At 34.8% G+C, this 17,454-nt stretch overlaps 1 long non-coding RNA gene across 1 annotated transcript; it reads left to right on the top strand.

Annotated features, from left to right (window-relative positions):
- The first annotated feature begins 7,060 nt into the window (after positions 1–7,060).
- On the top strand, positions 7,061–9,275 carry LOC139857269 (uncharacterized). Its single transcript, XR_011762442.1, has 3 exons — positions 7,061–7,163; positions 8,465–8,522; positions 9,046–9,275. It is a non-coding gene; the product is annotated as an uncharacterized lncRNA (long non-coding RNA).
- Positions 9,276–17,454: the final 8,179 nt, after the last annotated feature.

The following is a 17,454-nucleotide window of genomic DNA, read 5'->3' as shown; positions in this document are numbered from 1 at the left end:
ATGATATATTCAACATGCTAATAAAATTTCAAGCTGAAAAAATAGGTTGGAGCCCTTTCAATAGAAAAGGGACTACAAAAATAGGCGTATGAATGGTATTGTTTAGTAAAAGGCGAAAGAATAGTTCACTTTGTGCTAACTAAGTGGCTGTTTACCTTTCAACATCCACACCTGTTTAGTTTATATAGATCCTTCTGTGCCTTCTATTATTTACATCAAACCAATGTGGGATAGACTCGCATCCATTTTCTTTGTGAATATTTACAACCAGCCATTTTTCCACAAATATTTTGTTAATTACTATATCAATCATTACTTGAATTACTTCTTCACACTTTATTTCTTCTAGCTGCAAGCCCATATTAATCACTGAACAATGCTTCAAATCCCTTTATTACAAGGTCTTACAGCCATCTCTGATATAAACTTACTACCCAAAAAAAGGATGTCAAAACCTCAAGATGCAGGATAAATGTACGATTCATGCTCGATCTATTCCCACTCAGTATCTGACTTTTAATAAATTTTATTAACCGAACTATGTGCGCTAAGCCGGTTGGCAGCAAATGATAATGCAGGACAAAATTTTCAGTTACATATGATACCTAAATCCTTTTATTTTGTGATATAGATATCATTGAGACGATATTATACATGGTAATCATAATCGATACGCTAACTCAAATGTTCAAATATACAAACAAAATCTTGTTCCAATCCGAGGCAGATACTACTACCTTTTGGTCGAGAAACAGTCCAAACAAAAGACAATTACACAAGAGACATGATGTGAAACCGTTAACCAAGCTGGTCTTAATCTACTTTAGGAATTAGTTCAAGTCGAGGCAACATCTATACATTAAAATAAACATCAATCTTCACTATCACAAGATTAGTTATATCTTTTTCTTTTTCGCCTTAACTTCACTACCATCATCCGCATCAACAAATTTTTCTTTGTCATTATCATTGAGTTGTACCTTCTCTTCGTGTGAACGCTTTTTCTCGATTTTAGGTTCTGCAGCATCCCCATCTTCAACGGTATTTTTCTTATCCTTTGCTGATGCATTGTATTTAACACGATTTTTAAGGCTATTGACATATGACATCAAAAGGGCACCAACATCTTCACCAATTAATGCAGTCAAATTAGGTGCTAAAAGCTTGATATTAGAAACAATGTAATCACACAGGCTCTTCCTGTACTCAGCAAGTCCAATCACCTGCTGTGCAAACATCTTCACATTGATCAACTCAAGTGGCGACAACTTCAGACCTATATAAATATATAACGAGATTGCTTTATGAAGATATGATGCATGATGGTAAAATAGACACAAGTTAGGTGATGTGTCAGGTCTTGTTACGATCAAACGGGTTGCGTTGACTTATGTTGGCCCAAAAACTCTTTTCAGCAAGAAACTATATTTAATAAACAATATATATTTCATTTATCATTAACTCCTTTTTTTAACAGCAGTTTGGTATCACCCAGGGGGACTAAACCACTCGCGCATTCATTTATCATTAACTATTAAAATTATTTCAATAATATGAAACCTTTCAAATACAGAAAATAAGTATTGTAGATCCCATTGTGTTCTATGCGTCGACTCGTCTACATTGATGGAAGATAAACTAGGTATTCTTGACTAATGTAAAGCGAAGGTTTCTAATTTTAGAAGATTGGGGTCGTTTGAAGGTGTGGTTGAGTGTGCTGATTTAGATTCATACTCAAATGCTCTTTCTAAGGGCCTTGATTCTGGTTTCGATTTGGTGGGTCCGTTCACTCCAAAGGCTGAGGCATATTATAGGTATGTTTGGGTGGAGTTAAGGGGTTTTTCGGCGAAGTTTGTTTCCTTGGATAATTTTAGAGGTATTGCTAGCAGGGTAGGATCGGTGGTGAAAGTGGCGAATTCTTCGCCTGAATTGTTAGGGTTTGGATCTGTTTATGTGTTTGTTGAAACTTCTCAGGTTAAGCATATTCACGAGCTAGTTCCTGTTTCTTTGATTGATGATTCGTTGGTTACTGGCCACATTTAGGTCAATGAAATTTCTGAAATTTCTGATGTATCGATCGTTGAGAGAATTCAGGCTGCATGTGTCTTGGCTGATTTTGTACAAGATGTTAATGACTCGGTTATAAAAGATTTGATGCCAGGAGGGGGAAATCTTGTTGCAGATGGTCATTTGGGTGATCCTGTTAGTGGCGGTGAGGTTTTGGGTACAGGTATCGGGTACGGAGTGGTTGATGGTGGGGAGGACGATGTTGGTTTTTCCTCTCCAGTTGTTACGGGTATTAAGGCAGGTGTCAACAGTTCTAGCGTCGTTAAGTCGGGATCGGGAATTGGTATACCTTCTTCGATTACGATCTCTTTGGATAAGGTTCAGGCGACGTTAGAATCTCATGGATTTCAAAAGCGTAAACGGGTTTGTGTTTCAGGTTCCAGTTCAAGTGATTGTGATGCAAGATGTCTTAATAAGGTGATCGGGAAGAATGATTCAGGTCTTGTGAAATGTCCCGTTCTTATTGATTAAAAACGTTCCATATTAATTGATTTCGTTGCGAGGTTTTGACCTCTATATGAGACGTTTTTCAAAGACTGCATTCATTTTAAAACAAACCATAACCTTTATTTCATCAATAAAGGTTTAAAAAGCTTTACGTAGATTATCAAATAATGATAATCTAAAATATCCTGTTTACACACGACCATTACATAATGGTTTACAATACAAATATGTTACAACAAAATAAGTTTCTTGAATGCAGTTTTTACACAATATCATACAAGCATGGACTCCAAATCTCGTCCTTATTTAAGTATGCGACAGCGGAAGCTCTTAATAATCACCTGAGAATAAACATGCTTAAAACGTCAATAAAAATGTTGGTGAGTTATAGGTTTAACCTATATATATCAAATCATAATAATACACCACAAGATTTCATATTTCAATACACATCCCATACATAGAGATAAAAATCATTCATATGGTGAACACCTGGTAACCGACATTAACAAGATGCATATATAAGAATATCCCCATCATTCCGGGACACCCTTCGGATATGATATGAATTTCGAAGTACTAAAGCATCCGGTACTTTGGATGGGGTTTGTTAGGCCCAATAGATCTATCTTTAGGATTCGCGTCAATTAGGGTGTCTGTTCCCTAATTCTTAGATTAGCAGACTTAATAAAAAGGGGCATATTCGATTTCGATAATTCAACCATAGAATGTAGTTTCACGTACTTGTGTCTATTTTGTAAATCATTTATAAAACCTGCATGTATTCTCATCCCAAAAATATTAGATTTTAAAAGTGGGACTAGAACTCACTTTCACAGATTTTTACTTCGTCGGGAAGTAAGACTTGACCACTGGTTGATTCACGAACCTATAACAATATATACATGTATATCAAAGTATGTTCAAAATATATTTACAACACGTTTAATATATTTTGATGTTTTAAGTTTATTAAGTCAGATGTCCTCGTTAGTAACCTACAACTAGTTGTCCACAGTTAGATGTACAGAAATAAATCGATAAATATTATCTTGAATCAATCCACAACCAAGTGTATACGTATCTCAGTATTGATCACAACTCAAACTATATATATTTTGGAATCAACCTCAACCCTGTATAGCTAACTCCAACATTCACATATAGAGTGTCTATGGTTGTTCCGAAATATATATAGATGTGTCGACATGATAGGTCGAAACATTGTATACTTGTCTATGGTATCTCAAGATTACATAATATACAATACAAGTTGATTATGTTATGGTTTGAATAGATTTGTTACCAATTTTCACGTAGCTAAAATGAGAAAAATTATCCAATCTTGTTTTACCCATAACTTCTTCATTTTAAATCCGTTTTGAGTGAATCAAATTGCTATGGTTTCATATTGAACTCTATTTTATGAATCTAAACAGAAAAAGTATAGGTTTATAGTCGGAAAAATAAGTTACAAGTCGTTTTTGTAAAGGTAGTCATTTCAGTCGAAAGAACGACGTCTAGATGACCATTTTAGAAAACATACTTCCACTTTGAGTTTAACCATAATTTTTGGATATAGTTTCATGTTCATAATAAAAATCATTTTCCCAGAATAACAACTTTTAAATCAAATTTTATCATAGTTTTTAATTAACTAACCCAAAACAGCCCGCGGTGTTACTACGACGGCGTAAATCCGGTTTTACGGTGTTTTTCGTGTTTTCAGGTTTTAAATCATTAAGTTAGCATATCATATAGATATAGAACATGTGTTTAGTTGATTTTAAAAGTCAAGTTAGAAGGATTAACTTTTATTAGCGAACAAGTTTAGAATTAACTAAACTATGTTCTAGTGATTACAAGTTTAAACCTTCGAATAAGATAGCTTTATATGTATGAATTGAATGATGTTATGAACATCATTACTACCTCAAGTTCCTTGGATAAACCTACTGGAATTGTGAAAAATATATCTAGCTTCAAAGGATCCTTGGATGGCTTGAAAGTTCTTGAAGCAGAATCATGACACGAAAACAATTTCAAGTAAGATTTGCACTCGAAATAAGATTGTTATAGTTATAGAAATTGAATTAAAGTTTGAATATGATTATTAACTTGTATTAGAAAGATAACCTACTGTAAGTAACAAAGGTTTCTTGATCTTGGATGATTACTTGGAATGGATTTAGAAAACTTGGAAGTAAACTTGCAATCTTGGAAGTATTCTTGATTTTATGAAACTAGAACTTTTGGAATTTATGAAGAACACTTAGAACTTGAAGATAGAACTTGAGAGAGATCAATTAGATGAAGAAAATTGAAGAATGAAAGTGTTTGTAGGTGTTTTTGGTCGTTGGTGTATGGATTAGATATAAAGGATATGTAATTTTGTTTTCATGTAAATAAGTCATGAATGATTACTCATATTTTTGTAATTTTATGAGATATTGCATGCTAGTTGCCAAATGATGGTTCCCACATGTGTTAGGTGACTCACATGGGCTGCTAAGAGCTGATCATTGGAGTGTATATACCAATAGTACATACATCTAAAAGCTGTGTATTGTATGAGTACGAATACGGGTGCATACGAGTAGAATTGTTGATGAAACTGAACGAGGATGTAATTGTAAGCATTTTTGTTAAGTAGAAGTATTTTGATAAGTGTCTTGAAGTCTTTCAAAAGTGTATGAATACATATTAAAACACTACATGTATATACATTTTAACTGAGTCGTTAAGTCATCGTTAGTCGTTACATGTAAATGTTGTTTTGAAACCTTTAGGTTAACGATCTTGTTGAATGTTGTCAACCCATTGTTTATTATAACAAATGAGATGTTAAATTGTTATATTATCATGATATTATGATATATAATATATCTTAGTATGATATATATACAGTTAAATGCCGTTACAACGATAATCGTTACATATATGTCTCGTTTCGAAATCATTAAGTTAGTAGTCTTATTTTTACATATGTATTTCATTGTTAATACACTTAATAATATATTTACTTATCATTTAACATAATTAACCAAGTGTATCAATATCTTAATATGATTCATATGTACCTAGTAAGACGTTGTTATAACGATAATCGTTATATATATCGTTTTCGAGTTTCTTAAATTAATAGTCTCATTTTTATGTATATAACTCATTGTTAAAATACGTAATGAGATACATACTTATAATAAAATCATGTTAACTATATATATAACCATATATATGTCATCGTATAGTTTTTACAAGTTTTAACGTTCGTGAATCACCGGTCAACTTGGGTGGTCAATTGTCTATATGAAACCTATTTCAATTAATCAAGTGTTAACAAGTTTGATTGCTTAACATGTTGGAAACACTTAATCATGTAAATAACAATTTCATTTAATATATATATAAACATGGAAAAGTTCGGGTCACTACATCTTGCTCCGGTACGTGTAGGTTTTGTAATTGGTTAGTCGAGCAACAAGATAGCCGGGTTGGTAACGGGTCTGGTGGAATGTTTGTTTGGTAAGGATTCTGACGGGCCTGGGATGGTGAATAGGTCTGATGTGGGGCCTAGAGGTAGGCCTGGGTTGGGTCCTGTTTCGGTCATTGGGTCGGGCGAAGGTGGTGGGTCGGGTAGAAAGTTTAGTTTCTTTGAAGAGGCGGTGAAAAATATCGAAGGTTTGGTTAGGGTGGAAGGTAAATTGATTGGGTTGAAGACGCTTCCGAAGCTTAAAGAGGGGACGAGGGCTCAGCTTAAGAAAGGCAAAGGGGTGGTCGTTCGAAGGTCTAAGTTTGATGGTTAAGCTTGTTTCATTCTTTAGTTCGTTATTTTGTTAGTCTCTTTGAGTTATCTTTGTTTGTGTGCGTGTGTTTGTAGAAGTTTTTATGTTGTTTGGCCTCGGTGCCTCTGTTTGTATCCCTGTTTCTGAGTCTTCATCTTTTTGATGAACGCCTCGTGTTCTATAAAAGTTTCGATTTTAAAAAAAAATGAATACAATGTAACCAATTCTCAACCCATTTCTTTCTTATTAAATCCATCAGTACAATCCATTTAACGCGTTAGAAACAAAAAAAAATAGTCCCATTCATAAGTAATTAGTCTTATTTCCATTGTAACATAAAGATGGTAAGGCCATGTTTGTTGTTTACTTTTATTAAGTCGGATTGTCTAAATTTATATTGTAACACCCTAGTTATGGGCCTAAATGAAATAGGTATATTGTGTTATTTTATTATTATAATTTAAATATGATATTTAAATTAGGAGTAATTCATATGATTTAATTATAAGGAGTGAAATAATAAATTATGCGTTGATAATTTATTATGTGACTAAATTAATGTGTTCATGACAATGGTCACAGAAAATATTTGTTTGTGTGATTTGGGCTTCGTTAGGACTGCCTAACCGAAACATCGTGTTTTAGATAACGGATAAAAAGCCTAATAAAATATCACTTAAAATGGGTGGGGCGGCTATCTTGTGTGTGGGTATATCTGTACCTAACTTTCTACTACTCCTTTATCTCTTGTTCTATTTGTACATACATCATTTTATATACGTATACATGATCGCATACATCATCACCATCCTTAAACTTATCTTGTTTTTGAGATTGGGAAACAGTGAAGTCAAACACACACATGTACGCCTACAAACATATATGGAATATCTACTTCTTCATATCTACTTTAATTAAAATTATCCTTTAATTCTTGAAGTCATGTAATCAAATTGTGATGGTATTTTGGTGCTTAAAAGCCACATCAGGATCAGATAAACAAGATGACATCTTCATGAATTATTTTTAATTGTATAAGTTAGTTTTCTAAATCTATACAAAATAGGATAATTTCTTGAATCTTGGTGAATGATGCTTACATAATAATATCGATTATTATTGTTGCTTGAAAACATGTTGTTTATGAATTATCAACATGATTGATGTAATTTTTATCTAGATAACCATGATTGAATTGTGTAATTTGAATATGAGGTTTTATGGGTTTTTGTACAAAATAGGATACTGATCAAATCTTATGGTTTGATGTGTTAATGCTTAAATTGATTATGGTTATAGTTTGCATATGATTTGTGCATGATTCAGGCTTGCTGAATTTGTGTCAAAGTGTATGAAATTGTGATTTAGGGCTTATGGGTTAAGTTTGGGTTTTTATGAGTTAGGTGTTGATTTCTTGCCATGTGATATATACATGTTTGTAGCTGATTATTAACATGTTAATTTGGTTAAAAAATAGCTCGAACCTCGAATTTCATGGGTGAAACCGAAGGGTGCAGCAGCGTAGCTGCTGCTACTATTTTCTGCTTCTGTCTGTTGCAATTTTGCAGCTGATTGCTACTGTTGCAGCCTTGTTTTGGTGTTGTTTGCCCTCGTGGTGCAAAGCGGCTTGGCGTGGCCCGCAACCCGTTTTCCCGTACCTTTGTTTTGTGGTTTGTGTGTTGAGTTGACCGCTCGTTTTGTATGATTAATATATGGACATGTTTATGAATATATGTATATAGATATATGTGATATATATATATATATATATATATATATATATATATATATATATATATATATATATATATGTATGTGTGTGTATGTGTGTGTGTGTGTGTGGTTTGTATATATATATGTATGATGATGATGTATTAGATACATAGTGGTACATGTATATATGCATAGTGATTATTCAAGTGTGCGTATTTACTTGATTGATGTATACATGTATGTATTGAGATGTTAGTGTAGATATATATAGATATATATACTTGTATTGTATATGTATGTGATGTTTTATATATCTACTGTGATATGCATATTGTTAGATGGTAATATTGTGTATATATGCATATATGTGTAAGTATGTATATTGAATATACATATTGTGATATTGTTAGTAAATGATATGATTTACTAACTTGTTCAGTGTTTATTCTCAGGTGATAAAGTGGATGTGAAGACTCAATAATATAAGACCACTGAGTTTTGCTGGTATCGGTGAGTGAGACTATCCTTTCGGATATTGTTATATAGTGCTAAGACAGTGTAGTGTCTTGTGCTATGATTAGTGATATGCTCCCAGTGACCAGTGATATGTATGATTAGACTGTGCCTTTAGTCAGTGACCAGTGACTGTGATATTATGTGATTATATGTACACTCAGTGATCCCGTCGAGGTGTTGTGTGCGACGGAAGGGGTCAACCATTTCCTAGCGAGGTGTCTTGTACGATAGGAATTGGGTTGGGTTCTTGTGTTACTGATGTGGTGGTATAGTGTGAATGACGAGTGCGTCACGTCTGGAAGACTATACCAGTGTTTCAGTATTAAGAACTATCGGTAAACTCTAGCCCGATCAGCTAGTAGTTAATGGCTCGGCCAGGCCGCCGGTCTTCTTGTGATCTTTTCTGTGCTAGTGACCCAGTAGCTTGTGACTTGTGACCTTAAGCTGTGCTTAGAGCTTATAGTGATATCCTATTTGATATTTCCATTCACTTAGCGGTGCGTTAATTCCCCCACAGTGTTTTGCTTTGCAGGTGTGTATTAGTGACTTTTGGTGGGTATAGCAGGGCAAATGAAGATATTTGACACAGTGTGACTCTGATGTTTTATGTAAAAGACTTTACAACATGATCTGTAATTAAGTAACACCAGTGAATTTGTGAAATATGACTATATGTGTAATTAATAGTTAATAGTTGACTTTCACTGTGTATTTCAAAAAAAAAAAAAAAAAAAAAAATTCTAGGGTGTTAAAACTTGGTATCAGAGCATAGGTTTGGCAGCATGTACACGTGAGTGTCATGTTCCCAAACCTTGAGTTGTGTCAAACATACAAGTGGGGGAAATGGATAAGTGAATGTAGGTGCTATGTGATTAGATAAGTGTGGTTAGTGATAGGTACTAACGGTTTATCTACTAAGCTTTTCTGTGAGATGTTGTGATAAGACAGGTATGGAGATCGATCAAACCCTGCAAATGCCCCGTTGACCCTCTACATTGTCAAAGCTCCGTTGGATGATTTTAAGATTGATTTTAGCTAGTCATGAGCATCGTGTCAAAGTATTGATGAGCATCGTGTCAAAGTATTGAGATAGATAAATTCCAAATATCCAGTGATCCAAGGAATTACGAGATTTAATGAAAAAGATAAATGAGATGGAATTGTTACAATCGGAATTGATTTCGACTACAGTTACTTCAGTGATGAGGCACTAGTGTTGAGGCGGGGTCTGGGTGCATGTGAGATCGATGTGTTGATAGATGAGAAGATGTCTTCTTATTAATAAAGGTATGCCTTTGTTACATTGTCGTAGTTATTATTGTATTATTTGTTTGTGAACAAATGCTTGTTTGTTTTTGTAATTTGTTGTGATTAGTTGAAGTGGCCTTTTGATATGATTACTTCTTCCTTTAAGGTAGAAGTAAGTGATGGTCTGACGGTTCCAGTCACAACAGATGTGTCTGGAACTACCATTGATATGATTGGGATCTTGTTTCCTTTAACTTGTTTCCAAGTATTGTGCAAATTGACTGCCATGTTCTCTGTGACATCAGATAAGATTGCATGTGACATGTTTGCCATGCTGATAATGCTAAAAACGAACATATATTTCATAGCATTATTCCTCAAGAAAGACAAGCTTTTAGTTGCAATTGTTCTATTTACAAGTGATATTCGTTTAAATAATAAAAGGTGAAGACAAAAGACAGATTCGATGAATTGAAGACGCAAAGGTTCAAAAAGCTCAAAAGTACAAAGTACAATCAAAGAGGTTCCAAATATTGATGAGAAACGTCTCGAAATTACAAGAGTACAAGATTCAAAAACGCAAATTACAAAATATAAAATTGTACGCAACGACGTTCCAAAATCCGGAACCTGGACATGAGTCAACTCTCAACGCTCGACGCAATGGACTAAAAATTACGAGTCAACTATGCACATAAATATAATATAATATATAATTAATTCTTAAAATTAATATATATATTATAATATATTTATAAATCGTCGGCATGAAAGAAGCCAAATGAGGGTGAGCTGTATTTTCAAACTCCGCGACTCGCGGAGTTTGAAGGCAAAAATTGCCGCGAGTCGCGGAGTACCCCTGAACTCAATTCCCTATAAAGCCAAACGAATTCTGATCATTTTTATCATCCAAATTCAATCTCTCTCTATATATGTATACGTAAATATATTTATATTTATATTTTAATTTTAATTTTAATTATAATTCTAATAATAAGGGTATGTTAGCGAATGTTGTAAGGGTGTAAGTCGAAATTCTGTCCGTGTAACGCTACGCTATTTTTAATCATTGTAAGTTATGTTCAACCTTTTTACATTAATGTCTCGTAGCTAAGTTATTATTATGCTTATTTAATCCGAAGTAATCATGATGTTAGACTAATTACTAAAATTGGGTAATTGGGCTTTGTACCATAATTGGGGTTTGGATAAAAGAACGACACTTGTGGAAATTAGACTATGGGCTATTAATGGGTTTTATATTAACTAAACAATACCTTGTTAATTTAATATACAAACTTATAATTCGACGTGTTTATATATAACCACATACGCTTGACTGGGTACGGTGGGCGGGATATCTATAAATACCAATAATTATTCATTTTACCGGACACAGAACTGGATTAATAGTTAATAGACTTGTTGAAACAGGGGTGAATTACATTCAAGGGTAATTGGTGTAATTGTTAACAAAGTATTAAAACCTTGGTTTACACGCAGTCGATAACCTGGTGTATTCATTAAACAAAGTATTAAAACCTTGTTACAATTCGAATCCCCAATTAGTTGGAATATTTGACTTCGGGAATAAGAATAATTTGACGAAGGCTTTCGCTCTTTATATTTATGACTGATGGACTATTATGGACAAATCCGTATGGACATATTAAATAATCCAGGATAAAGAACAATTAACCCATGGGCATAAAACTAAAATCAACACGTCAAACATCATGATTACGGAAGTTTAAATAAGCATAATTCTTTTATTTCATATTTAATTTCCTTTATTTTATATTTAATTGCACTTTTAATTATCGCATTTTTATTGTTATTGTATTTAATTGCACTTTTAATTATCGTACTTTTTAATTATCGCAAGTTTATTTTATCGCACTTTTATTATTCGCAATTTCATTATCGTTATTTACTTTACGCTTTAAATTAAGTCTTGTATTTATTTATTATTTTACATTTGGTTTTAACTGCGACTAAAGTTTTAAAATCGACAAACCGGTCATTAAACGGTAAAAACCCCCCTTTATAATAATAATATTACTTATATATATATTTGTATTTTTATAAAAGTAAACTAATATAGCGTTAAGCTTTGATTAAAAGATTTTCCCTATGGAACGAACCGAACTTACTAAAAACTCCACTACTGTACGATTAGGTACACTGCCTATAAGTGTTGTAGCAAGGTTTAAGTATATCCATTCAATAAATAAATAAATATCTTGTGTAAAATTGTATCGTATTTAATAGTATTTTCTGCTAAAAATTAATAGTATTTTATACCCCTTAGCTCAAACATCAAGTTATTTTTGGCGCCGCTGCCGGGGATTTATCTAGCTTAAAAGCCGGAAGCGTAACGCTAAATTTAAAAAAAAAAAAAAGATTTTTATTTTTAGTTTACTTTTATTAAAATTCACTTTTTTAAAAATACGTTTTTAATTATTCGAAAATATAAAAAGAAAACAAAAATTTATATATTTTTTTTTAAGATTTTGTTAAATATTTAAGTTTTATAAAGTTTCTCTATTTTTATTTTATAAAAACATAAGTTTTTATTTAAATATTTTGTGTTTATTTAGAACATAAAATTAAAAACCGAAAAAAATAAATAAATATATAAATCTAGTTTTAAGATTTTTATTATAAAGTATTTTTATTTTTATTTTAGTTTTTAAAACATAAGTTTTTATTTAGTTTATATAAATATTTTTGTTTAAACAGAAAATATAAAAAAAAAATAATAAAAACGCGTCGAATTTTAATCAACCTGTCATTTGAATTTTGGAACCCCGCGACTCGCGGAGTTTGCTGCTTGGAATACCGCAACTCGCGGAGCCACCCTGACACCGACAGAAACCCTAATCAGCATTTATTACGGATAATAATTATTATTATTAATAAACCCTAATTACTTAATTATTATTATAATTAGTTTAAGTTTTTAAATTAAATTGTATTTTAAATTTTAATTAGTTTTATTATATATAAAAATTAATAGTTTTATAAAATAAATAATATAAAAATAATATTTTTATAAAAATTGTACTTTTTATAACTTTTTGTATATTTTTATATTTTGTCCCTTATTAATTGTTTTAGCGTAATATTTGTATTTTTCGCTAGTTTTTAGTTTTAAACATAGTTTTTGCTATAGTTATTTTTATTTCTAGATTTTTAGGCTTTGCCGTAAAATCCCTTAAGTGCCTTTTCTTTAGACTAAGATTTAGGTACTTTAGAATTTTGCGACGCCTTTTTAAGTTTTAGTTTCTTTTTAAGTTATTTCCATTTGGGATATAGTTTTTCTTGTAAGCTTTAATATTTTTAGACACCTTTTATGTAAGACCCGAATATTTATTTTGTATACTTGTTCATAAAAGACATATGAGATCGGGCTTCGTTTAATATTTATATGGAATTAATATGCAAAGGAATCTGGTTCAGCTGTGTTGCGCGCCGCGCAGGGTTGGGGCGCGCCGCGCCGATTGCTGCTGACAGAACCCTCTTTATTTTTAATTGCTTTAATGAGGGGTAAAAGGGTAAAATCACATGGGGCCGGATTTGTGAGGCTTATGAGCTAGTTTGGATCAGTTTTGGATCCCATTCACATCCACTCATCATCTTCATCCATTCTTAGAGAGAGAGAGAGAGAGAGAGAGGCTTAGAGAGAGAGATTGAAGGTTTTGGTGAGGAAGAAGCTCGAATCGTTCAAAGTCTCGGGTTTTAAAGTTGTTCTCCTCGTTCCTAGCTACGTTGTGGTGGTATTGGTAAGCTCAAACTCCGAATTTCATTTGTTTAACTTGATATTCAATTTTGGGTTTTGAGTTAATTTGTTGAGTAACCCACTTAGGTGATGAAATGGGTTTATGGTGACTAGTTATTCTTGTCACTTGGCGGGTTTTGGGTTGGATGACGTTTTGGCCTTGATTAGGCTTTGGTTTGGAGTTTAATCACTTGGATTAGTGATTATGGAAGTATTGGAACCCATTTAGGGTAATTTGGGTGACTAATTGTGACTTTGGGTCAAATTAGGTTTTGGTGGTAATTATGACCCGATTGGCGAATTAATGAGGTTTATAAACTTAAAATGGATTAAGTTGAAGTATTAAACCGAGTTAAATGTGTTTTGGTGTCAAACTTGTAAAGGATGAGATTTTGACCTTTATGGGTCAAAATTAGGGTTTAAGTGTCAAAATGGGTATGACACGTGTTTAACACTTGAGTTCGGGTTTATTTAGCATATTATGACCATTCTCACTTGTGTTAGTGATTATTGGTTAGTTCGGATACGGTTTGTGCTTGGAAGTGCATTTGGGTCGAAATTGCACTAAGGGTCGAATTGGGTGGTTTGTAAATCCATCCTAATTGTGTTGTGATATTTGTGATAATGGAATAGGTACTTTCCATTGACGAGTTGCGGATTACTTGGAAGCTTTCTTCAAGACTTCAAGGTGAGTGATAATATCCTATGTGCATATGTATGTGTAGGATGGGTGCGGGTCGGGTGAAGTGATTCTCGGTTATAGAGCTCACTTCACATATAGGTGGACTTGATGGACTTGTGTATAAGTCCAATTGGCACGGTTGTGCGTTTTGGTTGACCATCTTTGGCGAGGTGCACATTTTGTGTGCACATTATCACACATGGTTGTGATTTGGTTGTTATAACCCTAATGGCGAAGGGTTGATATGGTTGTGTTGTGGATGACCCCGATGTGGTGGATTTTATAATCCCGTGACCGTGGGCTTTAGTAATGAGAAATGAATCTCGGGTAGTGCGGATTCATGGTGACTCGGGTTGTTCGGTCACCTTATTGAGGTAGTGGATCTCGGGTAGTGCGGATTCACGATGACTCGGGTTGTTCGGTCATCTTATGGTTGAGAAGTGAATTTCGGGTTGTGCGAATTCACAAGGCTCGGGTTGTTCGGCCAATGTTCGTGTGATTGAGGTTAAGGGGTTAACCTTGTGTATTATTATTATTGTATTATATTAATGTGTTGTTGTGTTGTAGCTAACCCTCCGGGTGTAGCTATTTGGCGATGTTTACTTTGTCGTTGGTGGACTATCTTTTGTGTTGTATCTTTAGCTCGTTGCTTAGATCGTACGGTATGCTTAGTGTAGATGCTTTATACTTGGATGCTTCGGTATGCGGTATTTGTTTTGTGTGGCGTATTCATTTTATACATATATATGTATGTAGTATATTATCATTCACTAAGCATTAGCTTACCCTCTCGTTGTTGACTCTTTTTATAGATTGCATGCGGATGGTGGCTCGGGTAAGCGCGAGGACTAGAAGACTTGCATAGTTGCTTTAGTGACTTGCTTTTGGATTGTTTAGGATTGGGTAGTGTATTCCCGATCGCCATGCTCGGCTTTGTTTTGTATTAAAATCTTAAAGTCGAAAATTGTATTTTTGGTACTTAAGGTGGTAATATGGGTCGATGTCGGACCCACTCCGTAAACTTAATTTTATTAATTAAACGTGCTAGTTTTATATATATGAATTCATGGTTGAAAGCGTTTTGGCTAAAAATGTCGGGAACTAGTCGAACATTTTCGTTAAATTGACTTCCGGGGACAGCGGGCTGTCCAGGTGGTTTGGCGCGCCGCGCACCCACCTGGCGCGCCGCGCAATTGAACTGCACCAGAAAATTTTTTTTTGTTGTAAAATTTAACGGGAATTGTCGTGGTTTGGTTTGGGTTGTTACAAGTGGTATCAGAGCATGGTCTAAGGGATTTAGGTGACTTGAGATAGGTGCCTAGACTTAGACTTTTGTGTGCGCGTAATTTGTTGCGGGACTTGTAGGATTACGGGTCAGGAACGGGTTTAGTTAGTGCCTTGTTTATAGGTCGACTAACGTTTATATTAGTAATGCGGATATTATTAATATATTATTTGTGTTGTGGTGTAATTCTCGCGTGTGCTTCTATCGCGTAGAATTTTGTTTGTGTTTGTTTATAGCATCGAGCGAGGCGGTCGTTGTACTAACGAGTCGATGCGGCGTGCGTGCGTAATAAGAACTTGCAGACCTTATTACGGGTGCAAATCGTGTCTAACAAGTGATGTACGACGAGTGTTTAGCAAGATGGGAGGGTGTTGTGCGTGTCGTTTTATACGTGCGTGGACTAATCGTTTTGCATTCTTTAGAATGACGACGCGAAACGAGACCGAGACGAACGACACGGAATTTAACGCTAGAGTTACGGCCGCCGTTGCGGAGCAAATGAGGGCGTTTCGAGAAGAAATGGATGGGAAGTATTCCGAATTCCAAAATAGGGGTGAAATGGAGCGTTGTCTTAAGAGCTTCATGAGGACTAAACCCCCTATGTATGATGGGAAACCGGATCCTTTGGTGAGTACGACTTGGGTTTCGGATGTCGAAGGGTGTTTTCGTACTATGGAATGCCCACCCGAGAAAAAGACGAGACTCGCTACTAGTTTGTTGCGAGGTAGGGCGAAGGATTGGTTGGATGGCAAGATTGATCTTGTCGGTGGTGAGACGTTTATGGCATTATCATGGGACGAATTTAAGGAGGAGTTCTTCGAGGAGTTCCGAACTTCAGCCGATTTATCGGAATTGCATTGTGAGTTGCGAAATTTGCAACAGGGTTCTATGGACTTGAATACTTTAAAGACGACTTTTATGTCGAAGGTTCGTTTTTGCCCGGAATATTTGGGGAACGATCGTTTGTTGATGGAGGATTTCTATCGAACTTTGAGCGATGACTTGAAAAGCAAAATTAGCCGGGGTTACGCGAAGTCGTTTGCGGAGTTATTTGCGGTGGCTAGAGGTTTCGAGTCTTATACGCGATCGAAAAAGGCCGAACCTTCAAGTGAGAGAAGGGTTATTTCTTATGGTGCTCCGAGTAAGAGGACTAAGGGTCCGAGTGCGAGTACGAGTAATGTGGTAAAGGGCGCGGTGGATTCTCGTGCGCCTAGGTGTTTCAATTGTGGCGTTAGGGGTCACAAGTTGTGGGAATGCACAATGCCGAGAAGTGATGACGGAATGTGCTACTATTGTCATAAAGAGGGACATCGCAAGCCGGATTGTCCCGAGTTGGCGGCGGCGAATGCCGCAAGGAGACGTTGAGGTACGTTTCGTTTTAATAAATATGTCTTTTGAATATTTATTTATGTGGCGTTTAGGTTCGGATTTGTTAGATGCATTGTGTTGTGCATGTTATTGTTAAGGGTGACGTTCCTAATGGAAGTACCCTGTGACGATGTTTGATTTTTGGGACGAATGGCGTAAGACTTGGTGCAACCAAGCATTCCTTAGTATTTGGGAAATGTTACTACCAAGCCACGGAAATGGATTTGGTGTTCGATTGTTAAGCGCGTGTTCGCTTCTGTGTTGAAGTGATGAACCATGGGGTTCGTCGGGTGATTGGAACCTTTGAGATCGAGTGTTTAAAATCTTGACGTATGTTGGTAATGGAGTCTTTATGACGCGACATTAGGTGCCTCTTTTATACCTACTAGCGTGATGTCGACTCCGATTGTGTTGTGGTTACATTGTACTTAGGGTCCCGGGAGAAACCCTTAGGTACATGAGTGACTAAGTGAAACTTGACAAACTAAAGCAATTGGATAATTGCGAGGGTATGGTTTGTGTAATAGTGCTACACTTTTCGTTCGAAGTGTTTAAGGATTGA

Source organism: Rutidosis leptorrhynchoides, chromosome 7 (assembly GCF_046630445.1).
Source record: "Rutidosis leptorrhynchoides isolate AG116_Rl617_1_P2 chromosome 7, CSIRO_AGI_Rlap_v1, whole genome shotgun sequence".
In the NCBI taxonomy this organism is placed as follows: domain Eukaryota; kingdom Viridiplantae; phylum Streptophyta; class Magnoliopsida; order Asterales; family Asteraceae; genus Rutidosis; species Rutidosis leptorrhynchoides.
The sequence above is the reverse complement of the archived record's forward strand: the minus strand, read 5'-3'. Positions and strand labels throughout refer to the sequence as shown.